The sequence below is a fragment of the Cynocephalus volans genome, chromosome 15, assembly GCF_027409185.1.
Source record: "Cynocephalus volans isolate mCynVol1 chromosome 15, mCynVol1.pri, whole genome shotgun sequence".
Classification (NCBI taxonomy): Eukaryota; Metazoa; Chordata; class Mammalia; order Dermoptera; family Cynocephalidae; genus Cynocephalus; species Cynocephalus volans.
In genome coordinates this window covers 83,640,871-83,658,091 of record NC_084474.1, presented here as the reverse complement: position 1 = coordinate 83,658,091, position 17,221 = coordinate 83,640,871, and the positions used below count along the sequence as shown (strand labels likewise).

Sequence of the window (17,221 nt, the reverse complement as noted above, 5' to 3'; positions counted from 1 at the left end):
TCCCAGCCCTTCCAGCCCTGGGCGAAGGGGGCGGCAGGCCGGCGAGACTGTGGGGCCGAAGGGTGGGAGACCCCGCCGGTCCCCGCCCGTCCCCGCGCCTGCGTGCCGGCGGGCCGAGGGTTAAGCGAGGCGGGCGCCCCCCGGCGCGGAGGACCGCGGGGCCGGGAATGCGTAGTCAGGCTCCCGATTTCCTGTCGAAGGGTTCGGATTTCCTGCAGCCCGCGCCCTCCGCCGCCGAGCGGGCTCGTGCGAGCGCCTGGCGTCGCCGCGGCCTCCTCCCCCCCGGCACATGGTCGCCCGCCCCTTCCTGCGCCGCGCTCGGCTCCCGCGCCTCGCTGTCCTGGCCGCCGCCGCGGGCGGGCTCTCAGCGCTCGGGCAGCCCCGGCCCGCGCCTCCCGTCCCCCCGCCGCCCTTGGGTTTCTGCTCCCAGAGCCGCGAACGCCCGGCCGAGGGGTGCCGGGGCGCTGGCGCCGAGCCCGCCGCGATGGAATAATGCCCAGCCGCCCGCCCGGTCCCGGTGAGTTGCGAGGCGTCCAGACGGGCTCGGCGGAGCGGGGCGGGTGGCCCGCGGGCGTGGGCGCCCCCTGCCCGGCCCCATCCTAGTGGGGTGGCCCTCTCCGGGGTCGGGAGAGTGTGCGGGGCGCGCGGCCCGGCTCTGCAGGGCCGGCCGAGGCCGCCCGGGGGGTCCCCGCGTCCCCAGCTTCGGGGACGGGGGCGGGCGCGGCGCCCTGGTCTGCAGAGACGCCGGGTTGGGACCGGAGGGGGTGACCTGGGGGGCTCCGCGCCCCGCTCCGGGGGAGGGGTCGGGACAGCGCTGGGGCGACCTCCCGGCGCGGAGGCGCGGGCGCCGGCCGCGGCATTGTCTCTCTGGCGCGGCCGAGGAAAGTTCCCCGCCGTCCCCAGCCCCGGCCCCGGCCTGGACACGGCGCTGCCAGGCAGGCCCCAGACCACTTGCTTAAAGCCAAAGAAAAGAAACTAAAGGAGAGGGGAGAATATTCTCACTTGGGATTTGGTGTTGGCTCACGGGAGTACCAGGGAAGTGGCTCGTGGTTTTCGTTTGTACCCTTTTGGGACTGCTGCGTTTTCTCAGGGTGACATGAAGTTTAAAACAAAAAAGAAACTCGCTGGTTCCCGGTGTTCTGTGCCTTAATACATCCCGAGAGTTCATCTCCGCCGCTTCTAAAGCCGTTTCCTTTAATAACTTGTTTTTCCGCCAGCTTGGGGAGGCAGATAGCCAACTCCAGACCATCGTTCACTTGACCTCAGCTTTACCTGGGTTTTGTTTGTTTTGTCTTGTTTTTAAGATGACCAGTAAGGGGATCTTAACTCTTGACTTGGTGTTGTCAACACCACACTCACCCATTGAGCAAACCGGCCATCCCTATATAGGGATCCAAACCCGTGGCCTTTGTGTTATCAGCACCACCCTCTCCTGAGTGAGCCATGGGCCAGTCCCAGCTTTACCTGTTCTGATCAGAAAGAACAAGAACTTTCTCCCACTTTTTTCCCCATCTACTCGGTCAGGTGGTCTTGGCATTACTGATTCAAGGATGAAGGTAGGACCCAGATTGCTGAGTAATGTTTTGAGATTGTAGAGCATAATTCAGTTTTTAAGCTAGTTTTATCATTATTGCAACCTTTCCCTCAAGGCCTTTCTGTTTTGCAATTGAAGGGCCACTGGATAGCATTAGGAAGATGCAGGTTTTCTGGAAACACCCTATCAACACTTTAGAAAGAAAAAGATCTTAGACAACAACTGTTTCATTCCCTTCCTGTTATACAGATGAGACCCAGAGAGGTGACCTGAGGTCACATGGCCAGTTGGTTGCAAGGCCAGGGATGGTTTCCAAGTCTTCAAAAACTCAGCCCAGAGCTCCTTTGCCTGTGTCAGATTATGGTATGTCAGCCATGAACTAGATTGGAAATATGTCTTTTTTGCGTGAACCTTCCCCACTTTAGTGCCTTCTCTTGCTCTGTCTTATCTGCTACTGCTGCTATTTTGGAGAATATACAGTTATTTCAAACTGCATATTTTGAGATAGGGAGTTGAAAAAAAATTACCTAACCCCTACTGTTTAGTCATCAAATAGATTTGGAGATTCAGCTACCAAATGGATTTGAAATATAAAATCGGTGGCTTATTATATGGGGAATTGCTTTTATCCATCCCAACCTTTTGTGAAAAATAGAAACTCCCAAGTTCAAAAAAGGGCAGTATCTTAGCACATAATGTACCAAATGATGTTCTCTAGACTTGATTTTCAGCCTGCCTGTTTCTTATGAGTTAAGCAGCCTATCTTTCTCCTCATGAGAACTCTGAATGGCTGGTTTTTCATTTTTAGTATGTGATAATGTTGGAGAGAAAGGACTTTTTTGCAAGCTTGCCATTTGGTGAAGGAAATTGAAATTCTCTACACCTCCCTAGTCCTCACCAGCCACAGTGAGCCAGATTTTCAAAAGCAGTGTGAGCCTTGCATGCTCAAAGATGAATGTGTGCATTCAAATTGAGCCCTCCCTTCTGGAGACCACCTCCCAGCTGGCATCTCCTCACTGCACCCAGGTAGGTGATGTCTAGAGGAAAGAGGGGAATCCGCATTACCTGGGACAGTGTCATTCTGCATTTTCCCTACCAAGTTCTCAGTTGTATTTGACTGGATCCTGCTGCCCCATTCTCATTTTTCCCTTCCTGTTTCTTCTTCTCGCTTCTCTCCCAGCCACTGTATCTGGCATGGGCTCAAAAAGTCTTTTCTAGGGAACTGTACTAATGAACCCCACGTAAGAAATAGTGACAGTGACAGCTAACATTTATTGAGCACTTGCCGTATGCCCTAGACATGTTAGAGAAGTTCTGAGAAGGAAAGGGAACCCCTTGGGATCCTTGCCCAGAAAGGACAGCACTTCTCAGATTCATCTGGAATTGAGTCCTTCTTGCATGCATCCAGTAAACATTTGCTAAGTAGCTCCACTGTGGGAGGTGCCAGTCATGCAAAGATGAATAGGACCCTGTTTTCAAGCCCTTCTCTTTCCAGCTTCATCTTTCAATGTCAGCTTCACACTTTCTCATTTAATTAATCAGCCCAACAGCCATGTTGAGCGCCTGCTCCATGCTGAGCCCTATGCGAAGTCCCCGTGATACATAGAGGAACCAGATAGACCTGGCTCCGCCCTCCCGGAGCTTACATTTCACTGGAGGAGATAGGCAACATCAAAGAAGCAGGTAACTTCTAACAAATGAAAGATCGTGGTGATCCTTGTTATCAAGGAAACAAACCAGGGACCAAAGTAGGGGTAGGAGTGCAAAGTAGGTCCTAGTTTTGCCAGGGAAAGCCCTTCTGAGATTGGAGAGTTAAGTAACTGTCCAGGCTGCAGGGAGAGGTTGCTGGGGAGGGCATTCCAGGGAGAGGGATGGGAATGTGCAAAGTCCTCTATGCACAGAAGAGCCTGATGTGTTCCAGAAGGGAGGAAGTCAGGGAGCTAGAGTATAACAGAGCAATGGGGAGAGTGGTACAAGGTGAGGTTTGAGAGGAGGCAGGGGCAGATCCCACAGCCATGCTGCGGAGATTTCTCTCCAAGTACGAAGAGAAGCATTGGTGAGTTTAACCTCAGGAGTGGGATCTGATTGACATTGTTAAGAGATTGCTTTGACTGCTTTATGGAGAGTGGATCATAGCGGGTAAAGAATGAAAGAAGGGGGACCATTTAGGAGACAACTGCACTAATCCAGAAAAAATGGTGATGGCTTAGACCAGGGTGGTAGCAATGGAGGAAGAGAGAAGTGGGTGGATCCTAGTAAGATCTTGGAGCTAGAACTGTTGAGATTCGGCAGTGGATTAAATGGGGATGAGGCAGGGAGAAGGACTCAAGGATGACTCCTAGGGTTCTGCATGGTGATATCATTTTGGGAGACAGGGAAGACTACAGGAGGAGTATGTTCATGGAGAAAATCAAGTTCTATATGGGCCATGCTAAGTTTGAGGTGTCAGATGGAGATTGCAGGCAGGCAGGAGGACACATGACTCTGGACCCCAGAGGAGACTTCTGGACTAGAGACATTATTATCAGCCCGAAGCTGAGCCACCAGAGTGCTTGCCAGCATGACACTCTGGGCTTTCTCATTTCTCTGAGCTTCTGCTTATGTTCTTCCCCCCACCTGGGATTTCTTCCTCTCTCCCATTTTAACTCCTGCTCATCTTTTAAAATGCACCTGTGTCTTTGTCTCCTCAAAGATGCCTCTAACTCCCTCCCCCACTCTCAGATCCCTGTGTTTACCTTCATCATAGTGTTTGGGAAATTACCTTTTTTTTCAGTATCTTATGTGTATGAAAAAACTTTTTGCAGGCCCTACCATGTAGTAAGTGTAAACTCAGCAAATGTTTATTATTATTATTGTTGATGGGGTGATAGGCATATAAATAAAAATTATATCAGGATAAGTGTGATGATAGTGTATTAGTTTCTTATTGCTGCTGTAAAAAATTACCACAAATTTAGTGGCTTAAACAATACAAGTTTACTATCTTACAGTTGTGGAGGGCAGAAATCTAAAATGGGTCTTACTGGGCTAAAATCAAGATGTTGGCAGAGTTGCATTCCTTCTGGAAGCTTGAGAATGTTTCTTTGCCTTTTCCAGCTTCTAGAGGCTGCCTGTATAACTTGTCTTGTGTTCTTCCTCCATCTGCAAAGCCAGCAGTGTCTTGGTCTTTCTCATGCTGCCATCTCTCTGGTTCTCCCTTCTGGCTCCTTCTTGAACTTTTAAGGATCTTTAAAGTGATTGGATAGGGCCACCTGTACAGTCTAGGCTACTCATCCTATTTTAAGGTAAACAGATTAGCAAACTTACTTCCATCAGCAACCTTATTTCTCCATTGCCATGTAACCCATGTAACTTATGTAACCTGACATATTCACAGGTCCTGGGGATTAGGATGTGGACATCTTTGGGGGCTGGTAAACGAGGGAATTAGGGAGAGGCTCCTAACCCATGGCGGGAGGGGGAGGGCTGTCAAGACATCTGCCTGTAGTAGTAGTGTTGCATGGGTGGGAGTCAGTTTCCACTCATAACCTCACAGTCCTCCTAAATATTCATTCCTTTTATGAAGCTCTGCTCTGTGCCAGGCTTTCGGTCATGCATTCTTCAGGCTGCAGGCCCAATTGTTCACTTTCAGCCTGGGGATACTAACTTTTCTCACTCTGCCTCATGAATAAATTCAACTTGTCAACTCATGAAAACCCTCTACCAGCCCACCTACCCTCACATCCTCTCCCAAGAAGGGATGCGCAGGGTGGGGAGTTGGTCCTCTGATTTAAAATCTGCTTGTGATTCATTTCCCAGCACAGTGTGTCCCCACATGTGTGCCTTTTGTACAGCTAAAACCTTGGTTCCAAGGGCACAGCTAATGTCCCTAACCTCAGCCAGCCCTGTTTCCAAATCAGGCCACTGGCCACAAGAGAGGTCAGGAGAGAACATGTGGTTTGATCAGGACAAATCCTCAGTCTTTTAGGGAAAAAGTAACTGGAGAGCCTGGACCAGTGGCGGTGTGCAGGGGACAGGGGGTGGTGGCTACATCTTCTGAGTAAGGGAAGCACACCATGATACGTGTGTAGTCATCTCAACTGCAAGGGGGTCATGGAAACCAGATTTCTAAAGTCCTCTCATTATTTAGAGAAAATGGGTTTCTGTCCCATATGCTCCCCAGAAACAGGTCCTGAGACCTTAAGCACTTTGGAGAACCACCCGAGCTCTCTTGGCCACCAGCATGCTGGGTTGCAAAGAGAGAGGGGGCAGTCGCTGCCTGGGGCTCCCCTGCCAGCCTCTTCTGTTCCCATCTCTTGGAAAAGCCACAACTAAGCTCGTCTTGTAGTATTTTTGGCGTTTCCTCTTCCTCCACCACCCTAAGTCAGGAAGTGCGAAGGTGCACAGAGTTAGCAGAACAGAGGAGGAAAGCAAGTCTGCCCTTCTGATGGAGGGAGCCCTGGTGGAGTCTGGTTTGGGGTAAAGACAAGTGCCTGTCAGTACTTCCCCCAGATGTGGCAGGGCGTGGTGCAGAAGCTGGCGGGTAGGGACCATCCGTGGGCAGGACAGGAAGCAGAGCACCAGGACAACGCCTGCTCGTGGCTTCTGGGGAATCTTGCATTTCTCTCTTCAAAGCTGCTCATGAATATTTGGTCGGGGCTCTGCCTGTATAAAACTCTGCTTGTGTGTAACAGTACTGCATGCCTGTTTCATTATAATTTCCTATCTTAATTGTCCCTTCGCGTAGGAATGAAAAAAGGGTGCGCAGCCATTTCTTTATAGTTGTTCTCCCCGAGTTCTGTGACCTTGCTCGGTGGAATGGGTGGTGGATGGGGATCCAGAACGTTCTGGGATCTACTGCTGACCCTGCCTTTCCTTCTATTTGGCACTGACCATACTGACTTAACTGAGATAAAGTAGGAAAAACACCCAGCACAAGCATTCCATAAATGGTAGCCATTCCAGCTATCTTGCAGAGAAATGTGTTTGCTTGTATGGTTGCCTCACTTGTGAGATCTTAAAGAAGGGTAGCCTGTTATGTTCCTCTTTCCCCCTTGTGCCCAGCATAGTGCCCAGCATAGTCCCCAGCAAATGGCAGGCACTCAGCGGGAAGGCTGAGTCAGTGCCTTGGCTTAAGTTGCTTGGCTCTGTTATCAATGCTTGAATTTTCTCATCACTGAGTTTTAAATTTTAATGACTGTACATTTTACTTCTAGAAATTCTTACTGGTTCTCTTTCAAATCACCCTGGCCTTTTATCCTTGGGCCCTGTTCTTTCATTAGGGTTTTTCTTCCATACTTTATATTTTTGTTTTAAACGCACTGATGTTCTCTTTCAGTTTGCCCTGGTATGTTAATTCTAGAGGCACTGATGCTCCCATTTGTTACATCTTCTGGTTTGAGGGCATGGTGGTCCATACTGCATGACAGTCCCACCTATCCTGGGTAGCAGAGATATTTCCATAGAGCAGTTTTATGCTTCCTCAGAGGGCCTAAGGGTTTCCTGGGTCCCGGACAAGTTTCTGTGGGAGCTTCTGAGCCTTAGATTTTAACACCAGACCCATGGGGTATGATGAGCTCCACGCTTATGCCTAGAGGTTTTAAAGTTTGCACAGCAGGCTTTTTTCCCCTAGTTAGACCCTGACGCACACAAAAGTTTTCTTGTTATTTCTCTGGACTAGTGGGTGGAATAGTTCAGACCCTCTTTTCAGAGGACACTTTTCCCCCTTGGGATCCTGGCTTTGTAAAAGGGTATTAGCTCTCTTGTCATTCTGGTAGACACCAAGTTGGAACCAGCTAGCTTAATATATTCAGTCTTTTTCAGACCAGGAAAAAGAACATTTATAAAAATGTAAGAATTGCCATTTTTGGAAAAAGAGGACTGAGATCTACATCAGAACATTAGCAACAAAAAGATTGAATTCAGACCAGCTAGCACTTACTGAGCATGTCCTGTGTGTTCACCTGCTGCAGGTACAAGGGAGGGTGCGGGTAAGAGCCTTGTTTATCTTCATAACCCCTAACACCTAACACCATGCCAGGTTACAATGAGAGAATGAATGTGGAAGGGTGGGAGCCTCAAAAGGGTAAGGGTCTTTCTTGCCTTTAAGGCTGGTGGAACAACATGTCTTCCAGAAGGCACCTTGCTTCGGAGACTCCCTCCACCTTGCTTCATTACCACCATGGGCACTGGATATTCAGGGGAAGGGCCGTAAGCATTTCAGGTCCTCAAAGCTTGTTCAAGCTAAGAGGCTATTCTTTGGTCAATAGCTAGACCTTGGGGAGCTGAGCTGGCTCCTGTCTCATGTGATGTTCTTTCCCCTAGAAGTTCCCCCAGCACCCCACAAAGGAGGGCTGAGCTGCCACTGAGAGCTGTTGTGGGAGATGGAATTTGTGCACTTCGTTGTCTTCATGATCTTTGACCTGCTGTTCTCTGAGGCAGCTCCTCTGTTCCATGGTTCTCATGTTCTCTCCAGTGGGCTGTCCATTGGCCAGGTCACTCTTTCTTGCCTAAGGTGATTTGGTGGGTGGAGGGTAAAAGCATTTGTCATGATGCCATGGGAAAACCACTGGACATGGAGTCAATAATGATAGCTAATATTTACTGCTCATTAATATCTGTCAACACTGTTCTAAGCAGTTTTCCTCTATGAGCTCATTTAATCCTAATAACCCTATGAAATTGGTACTATTTTTTATCCCCATGAGGAATCTGAGATGTGCGGAGCCTGACTAACTCCCCCAAGGTCCTATAACTAATAAGTGGCAAGATTTTAAGCAAGGCAATCTGTGTTCAGTACCTTGACCGTGACACAGTATCACCTCTAAAGACTTGAATTTGAATTCCACGCCCTGATTCCTCATGTGGCCTTGGGAGAGTCTGCCCAGTCTTTCTCTTAGCCTCTCTGAGCTTCACTTTCCTCTTCTGTGAATTGTGAAAAATCTCACAAGTTTTTAAAGCAATGTATAAGGAAAGTGGCTAAGCAAGTGCCTGGCACATAATTGGTACTAAATAAAAGTGAGTGGGTTCCAGAACAGGGTAAGAGCTCTTATCTGCATGATCAGTAGGGAGAGGAAGCATGAAAGAGCTAATTCAATCTAAAGAGTTTTCTTTGCACAAACTTGCTCTGCATATCCTGCTATTTGCCAGGCACTTAGGATACGAAGGTGAAAAATCAAAGTCCGTGTCTAGAATACCTTGCATTTGAGTAGAAGAGAAAATTATGTAACTATTAATAATTTTGGACCAATGTCAGTCCACATCATGGGACAGTTACCAAGGAAAAACCATGAGTGTGCAGGAAGAGAGAGAGTCATTCCAGCAGGGTGGTCAGAGAAAGCTTTGCGGAGGAGGTGCTGTCTGAGCTTACTCTTCCAGGGTGGGCAGGATTGCCATAAGTGGTGAGAGCAGGGAAGGGTATTCAAGGCTGAGAATAGCTGGATCAAAGTCCTTGTGGTGGGAATGTGCTGGTTATTTTTTGGGAGGTGTCAGGAAAACGTTTGTTCAAGGAGAAAGGTAAAACTTAGTTAAAATGGCATTCGGGGTTTCTCACTGGAATGCAGTCATCCCTGCTATTTCCTATCCCCCCACTGTCCCAGAGCTCCCTGATCTAGAAAAGTAAACTGTGATGTTGTTTATAGACCTTCCCGTAATAGCCTTAGCAAGTTTCCTCTCCTAGGACAGTTACTTCCTCAGACCTAAAATAGAATGGCTGAAGGGTGGAGATGCGGGATATTTGCAGATTACACTCTGTTGAGTGGTATACTTTGGAGGCAAGTGAGTGACAATATGTAGCAGACACTGTTGGTTGCTTACCCAATACCGTTTCCCCTCCTTCCTCACTGGCAGAACACTGTCTTCAGAAGTCCACCTTCTAAGGGCTTTAAAGGGGGGTCAATCCCAGTCCCAGGGGTGAATCACCTTGGTCCTGTTTCTTTTGGCAGTGATTGGTTTAGACCTGGGCATGTGAAACAGGTCTGGCCAAAAAAATATAAAGGGAAATTGGTTGAGAGTGGGGGTGGGGAAAGATTTTTCCCCATCTTAAAAAAAGAGACATTTAGGAAGAAATAGCCTCTCTTCTGCTGTGGGACATAGTAAGGTTGGCATGTGATATGTGGAACTGTGGCAGCTATTTTGGGACCATAAGGGGGTCTAGCTTAGGGAGAACATGTTCAGGGTGTGAGAGTAGAATGGTGGAAGGAAAAAGACAATGAACACATTATGCTTTAGACTATTCCGAGTGGGTTTTCTGTTACTTATAGCCAAAGTAAAACTTAACTAATACTCAGTGGGATATGGGATGGCCACCTCACATGTCACCTAGATGATTTTGGATCTGTTATAACCTACCCCATCCAATCGATGCTCTAGACTACCACCCTGTTTGAAATTCTCCACCAAAATGTGTACATTTTCATCTTCATCGTCTTGTTATTCCTTCTATTTGACTTGCTCTTTCCCTACCTTCACCTTCTGAATTAGTCTGTTCCCATTGCTTTTAATGTAAATCACCCAGTTTGTGGTATTTATAAGAAAATGAAATTTATAGCTTACAGTTTCTGAAGATGGGAAGCCAAAGTCCAGGGAACACGTCTGGTGAGGGTCTTCTTTGGTGGTAGCTTTACGGCAATGCAGGGTCTCACATGGCAGAAAATGGTGAAGCAGAGAGAGCAAACTCCTCCTGACTCTCCTTTACAGCCCTCAGAACCACACCCACAACCACCATTAAACCATCAACTTAATCACCTCTTCAAGGCCCCACCTTTCAATTACCATAATAGATTTCCCACTATCAACAGTTACAGTGGGGATTAAGTTTTGAGGGGGGAGGACATTCAATCTAAGGCATTCCACCCCTGGCCCCCCAAAACTCATGTCCTTCTCTCATACAAATATATTCATTTCATCCCCAAAGTCTTAACTTGTCCCATTTTAAAGTTCAGAGTCTCAAGATCTCATCTGTGAAATGAAAACAAGCTATCTACTGCCAAGAAACAATGGTGGGACAAGCATAGGGTATATATTCCCATTCAAAAAGGGAGAAATACGCCAAAATAAGTGGTAACAGGTTCCCAACAAGTCCAAAACCCAGCAGAGCAGGCATTAAATTTCAAAGCTGGCAAATCATGTGCCTTAACTCCATGTTAGACATCCTCAGCATGCTGGTGTGGGGGTTGGGTCAAGTCCTCGGGTAGTTCTGCTTCCGTGGCTTTCCTGGTCTGAGGCCATGCTTCAGCTCTTGCAGGCTGCTGTTGCATGCTGGTAGCTCCATGATTCTGGGGTCTCTATGGCAGTCCCGCTTCCACGGTTTTACTAGGCATGGCCTTGGTGGGGTTTCTCTGCTACAATTCTGATCCCACGTTTCTGCTAGGCATGGCTCTAGTGAAGGTTCTTTGTGGTGACTCCACCCTTGAGATAGATGTCTTCCCAGGCCCCTGGGCTTTTCCATACGTCCTTTGAAATTGGGGTGGAGGCTCGCAAGCCTCCACAGCTCTGGCATTCTGAGAGCCTGCAGACCTAACACCATGTGGATGCTGCCAAGGCTTCCTTCCAGCTTGTATTTTCCAAAGTTGTGGATCCAGCCACACCTGGGACCAATTTAGCCATGGCTGGGGCAGCCAAAACAGCCAGGATGCTGGTGCTGGAAACAGCTTCTCAAGGTGGCTCTGGGCAGTGAGCCTGTGGAGGGTGCCTTGGTCCTGTTCCCCAAGACCATTCTGTCTCCCTAGGCCTCTGGGCCTGTAATGGAAGACACAGCCTCCAGGATCTCTGAAATGCCTTCATGGTATTTTTTCCTTTCTCTTGATAATCCCTTTCTTCTGTACTAGTCTCCTTAGCAAACAGTTGCTGGGCTACACCATTGAATTGTTCTTCTGAAAATGCTCTCTGCTTCTCTACCACTTGGCCAGGCTGCAAATTTTCCAAATTTTTACGCTGGGCTTCCCTTTTAAATTCTGGCTTTACATAATACCTTTGCCACCATAGCTCAGTGAAGGCTGTTACAAGTAGCATACAGCTGCCTGAATGTTTTGCTGCTTAGAAATTTCTTCTGCCAGATACCCTGGTTCAGCACCTTGAAGTTCCACACTCTGTGAAACTTTTGGTCATGGACAGAATGCAGCCAGGTTCTTTGCCAGTTCATAGCAAGGGTGATTTTTGCCCCAGTTTTCAAAAAATGCCTTCGTATTTCTATCTGAGGCCTCCTTAGAATGGTCTTTACTGTTCATATTTCTAATAGCATTCTGGTTACCACCATTTAGCTATTCTGGTTACCACTGTTTAACCAGTTTCTAAAGTATTTCAAACCTTCCCTGTTTTTTTTTTTTTTTTTTGTCTTCTAAACTCCCACCAGTGGCCAGTCTTTTTCTACTCTGTTCCTCCAAATTCTTCCAGCCTCTCAACACGTAGTTCCAAAGGTGCTTCCACATTTTCAAGTATTTGTTATAAGGAACACCCTATACTTGGTACCAATTTTCTGTATTAGTCTATTTCTGTGGCTTATCACAAAATACCTGGAACTAGATGCTTTGTAAGAAAATGAAATTTATTGCTTATAGTTTTTGAGGCTGGGAAGTCCAAAGTCCACAGAACATGTCTGGTGAGGGTCTTCTTTGGTGGTGGCTTTACAGCAATGCAGAGACCTCACACCACAATATGGTAAAAGCAGAGAGAGAGACTGCCTCATGCACTCTCCTTTTAAAGCCCTCAGAACCACGCCCACAATCACCATTAAACCCTCAACTTAATCACCTTGTCAAGGCCTTACCTTTCAATTACCATAATAGGATTTCCCACCCTCCACAATTACAATAGGGATTTAGTTCTGGGGCAGCATTCAGTCCAAGGTACCTACCAAAAATACAGTGTATTCTCTAAAGCACGGCTCAGATGCATCTTCTTTGAGAAGCCCTTCCTAATCCTTCCAGTTGCAATTAGTTCTTTCCTTCTTTGAGTACCCGTAACATGTGTTGTTCCCTCTCTCTTCTCCTTTCTCCCTCACTGCCTTCTTCACTTTCTTTCTCTCCATCATCCTCTCTTTATTAAGTTCCTACTATGTGCTAGCCATTGTGTTATACCCTGGCACCATCTCTTGTCTCCTGGAACCTCCTTTGTGTATGGGGGACAGACATGCACAGATAATTATGAGCCAGTGTGTTTTGTGTGGCCATACAAGAACATAAAGTATTACAGGGTGTTTATGAAGAGGCGCCTGATCCCACCTTGCAGGGAGGTCAGAGAAGACTTACTATAGGGTGTGATCCTTGAGCTGAATCTTAAATTCATATAGCCAGGAAAGAGCACAAGGAAGGGAAGGAAATTTTAGGTGTAGGGAAGCTAAGCAAGGATGCAGATGGTAGAAATAGCATGGTGTGTGCTGGGAATGCTGAGTGACTCAGTATGGCTGGAACCTAATGTTTGAGGCAGAGTGCATTGAGGCTAGAGCTTGAACTTTATCGTGAAGCCATTGAGGAGCCACTGAAGGCTTAAGGCAGGGGAGTGAGGTGATACTTGCCCTTTGGGCAGATGACTCTGGCTACATTGGACTGAGTGGGTTAGGTGGGTGAGGGCAAGGACTGGAAGCAGGAAGACCAGTGACGATGCTCTCGTAGGAGTCTGGGAGGGAAGGTTGGAGAGGAAAGATGTATGGCGGCAGGACTGGCTGGTTTAGGGATTGGTGGGATGAGGGGCATGAGGAGGAGGGAGAGCTATGACACTGGTGAGGCTGAGTCACGTCTGTTTTAGTCCGTTTTGTGTGGCTATAACAGAAATGCCTGAGACTGGGTAATTTATAAAGGAAAGAGGTTTATTTGGCTTACGATTCTGGGACAGCTGCATCTGGCACAGGCCTCAGGCTGCTTCTACTCATGGCGGAAAAGTGGCAGGCAGCTGGCGGGTACAAGCAGGTCACATGGCGAGAGAGGAAGCAAGAGAGAGAGAAGGTGCCAGCGTCTTTTTAAGCAACGAGCTCTTGTGGGAACTAATCGAGCGAGAACTCACTCATTAATCCCCCTCCCCCAGGGAGAGTATTAATCCATTCATGAGGGATCCGTCCCCATGACTCAATCAGTTTCCAACACTGCCACATTGGGGATCAAATTTCCACATGAGTTTTAGAGGGGACAACACGTCCAAACTCCAACAACGTCTGTGCCTTACAAGACTGTAGCCCTCGGCCTCCTGATCCTACCGGTCTAGCATCCCCTAGAGTTCCTGGTCTCAGTGGAAGATGGAGTGAGTAAGAAGCGAAGTCTCCTCTCTTCTTCCCGTCTCCTCCCACAACTTCAGCTCTTTGGTTCCTGTTTAAGTGGGACAGGAAGTGGAGCTGTGACGTCCTGATGTCCTTGCTTCCTAGGTCTGAATCTTCAGAAGAGAGACTTTCTTAATGCCTGTTGCTCATTGCCTTTCTTTCTTACTCTTCTCTCATACCAACTCAATTCTGAATAAATCTATCCCAGCATCTCCAGTCCAGTGCTGTCTGTCCGTACGCACAGTCCCTGCCTCAGGCCAGGCTTCTGTGTGATTTCTCCTGCATCATCCAGTACTTTCCTAGCTCATTGCTCTCCCCTTAGTTTCTCCTTCAAGCTCTGCCAGGGGAGTCTCCTTTAAACTTCAGACCAGGTCCCCTTCCTGCTTAACAACCTTCTGTCTCCATCTGCATGCCCAGGTGGTCAGGTGAGGAGGAAGGCAGCTGGACTTTTCAGCCACTCAGACCCAGGTCAGCCCCGGCTCTCTGCTTACTTGCTGAGTACCCTTGGACAAGTCACTTGCTGAACCTCCAGTTCCCGAGCTGTGAAATGGGGATGAACTGCCTTACTGAGTGATGGGTGGGTGAGAAAATACATTAAAGTGCCTGCTTACACACACACACACTCTCACACACACTCACTGGTTCTCTTTCTCCCCTGCAGTGTTCTTACTCATCTCAGTGAATCCTTATTATCTAACAGCAAAGTGCCCACCCTGGAGTAGGCCAGATGCTTAATTCATGTTTGATGAATGATTTTTTCCTTCATTTTTCTTTATCTTAGAGCTTGACAATCCCTTTTTTGCTGAATTTGAGAAACTCTTCAGAGTTGTCTATGAGGACTGGAAGGAGTGGGGCTCTGGCACCCAGGGAAATTCATGTGCAGGAGGTAATGGAAGCAAAGAGTTGCGCCCAGGCTTCCTGACTCTTGAGCCCAGTGCTCTTTCCATTGTCCACCCTATAACATCCTGGGCAATCGGGAGCCACCTACTGGGGCAGCTTGCCTGGGTTCTGGGATGTATCATCCTGAAAAAGGAAGGAGGTGCTCCAAGCAACCATGACAGAGGACAACACATTCAGAAGTTTGTGTAAGTGGGGTGACATGAATTAGTCAGCAAAGTATACATGTGTTTCTCTTCAAAACTCATTTTTTCCAAAAGAATCTTAATGGACATAACATGTGTATGTGTGCGGTGTTCCCATCTTGGAACAAGTTGAGAGGTGGTTTGGGTAAGTTGAGTTCAGCAATGATATTTTAAACTTCCAGTTTGAAGAAATTAACAGTGTTCAGCGTTTGCAGATGGTAATTGTGTCAGACTGGAAACAGAGAGTCTGCAGAGGGTAATCGTATCATCAGAAACAAAGCTGCTTCTGTGGTGTAGACAGTTGGGTAAGAATTTGGATCCTGGACTTAGATGTGAGTCCTAACTCAGCCTTTTACTCACTAGTTGCTGGCCTGGGGCAGGTTCCAAACCTCTCTGCACCTCAGTTTTGTTACTTGTCAAGTGGAGAAAATAAGACTCTACCTCGTAGTGTTAGGTGAGAACTTTATGGAGAGCTGGGAAAATGGTGGCTGTCACCTGGAAACCAGGAGGACTGGGAACGTTGGCTGTCCTTGTGATGGTGGTAGTGATGATCTGGCATCTGGCCTAAACACTGACCAGGAAGATCATCAAACACGTGAAAGGCTTGTAGCATTAATTCAGCTAGCACTGGCATGAATACACCTTCCAGATCTAGACACCCCTCCAATGGCAGTTATTGAGAATTTCCTTGGTGTTATGCTGGGAGCAGGAGATTAGAACTAAATACTCCCTGCTAGAGGGTGAGATGGACACTGAAGGAGCAGTTCCTCAAGAGGGGAAGTGACTTTCAGTATGCATGAATGTGTTAGAAAGGGGGACGCATAAGGCATTCTCAGAGATGGTGGCCTTTGAGTCACCATATAGACTAGGGACGGGACATTGTGGGGCCTAGGACAGAGACTCTGCACAAGCACAGGACAGTCACCGTGGCTGGTGTTTGCCAGGGGTTGGGAAGAGGTCAGTGAGGTAGGATAGGCAAAGGGTGGGAGCCGGGGGCTTGGGACACAGAAGAGACTTGAGGCTGGAGAAGGAGCAGGGACACCTTTATCCTGCTGCCAAGATGAGATGGGTGGGTTTGTGCTTTAGAAGCATCCCTGCGATGGGTCTCAGCTCTACCTCCTTCCTCTCCAAGCTCTGTGTTGGCCTCCCTGTGCAGTGCATTGAGAGGAAACTCAAACCGAAGGGGAGAAGCACTGATTTTAAAAGATGCAGAAGTAACAGTGTGAGTCCTTCCATTACATGGACACTGGTGTGTAGAAAGAACGTAAACTCGGGTATCACGTACCCTGGGTCAGAGTCTTGGGTGGGAATCCTGGTCTGTCCCTTGCTTGGTGACCTTGAACAACAACTTTCTTTTTGTTAGCCTCAGTTTCCCCACCTTTCCACTTGTGCTGCTGACACCCACAGCAGAGTATTGTAGAGATTAAAATAAGATCTTATGGGCCAAATACGTGGTACCTGAGAGGCCCTGAATAAAAGTCAGTTCTTCTCCACTTAACCCTTTCCACACATGGGACTCTGGAAAAGGGCTTATCAGTGCTCATGAAACTCAATAATCAGAGGCAGAGAGAGTTGGAATTGGAAAGGCCTGCACTTCACGGGAGTACATACACTGTCAGTATCATGAAGGACTGGGGCCCTGGGAGGCCTTGGTAACTCTCACTGGCAGGGTTAACTCTGAAGTCCCCATGGCTCTCTGGTTTTTTACAATATCATAGAAAAGCAGGTAAAGCTCTTCTCAGCTCCTCAGTGGCTTAAAATGTATGCTGGGCAGAGCGACCATGACCCAGTCAGCTGAAGTGCCCGTTCCCCACCCCCCTCCTTCTCTGCCTCTCTGCCCAGTGCTGACTCCCCACGTGTCCTCGTCCTCGCCACTCCAGCTAGAAACCTTGGTATTTATTCCATGCATATTTCTTTGAGTTTTCATTGCATACCAGCATTATTCTAGGGACTGGGCATCATGGAGCTTGCATTCCATCCAATGAGCTTGCATCCCATCCAATGAGGATGCATCCCATCCAATGAGCTTGCATCCCATCCAATGAGGCCAACAGACTACAAACATTAAGTGAATGATATATATCTTTTCCCATTTTGTGCTGCTGTAACAGAATATCTGAGATTGGGTAGTTTATTAAGAACAGAAATTTATTTCTCACAGTTCTTGAGACTGGGGAGTCCAAGAGCATGATGCCAGCTTCTGGCAAAGGCCCTCTTACTGCATCATCTCATGACAGAAGGTGAAAGGGCAAGAGAGCGTGAGAGAGCAAGAGGAGGCCACACTCCTACTCTCGAGATAACGTTCATCCATTCGTGAGTGCAGAACCTTCGTGACCTTATCACCTCTTACAGGTCCCATCTTTCAACACTGTTGCACTG

General features: G+C 48.0%; 1 protein-coding gene across 4 annotated transcripts in view; it reads left to right on the top strand.

Annotated features, from left to right (window-relative positions):
• Positions 1-370: 370 nt before the first annotated feature.
• Positions 371-17,221, top strand: part of ASAP1 (ArfGAP with SH3 domain, ankyrin repeat and PH domain 1) — a 365,857-nt gene continuing 349,006 nt past the window's right edge. For all 4 annotated transcript variants that reach the window (XM_063079233.1, XM_063079232.1, XM_063079231.1 and 1 more), the window contains exon 1: positions 371-517. The gene's annotated coding sequence lies outside the window, so the exon portion shown is untranslated. The remainder of the gene's footprint in view (positions 518-17,221) is intronic.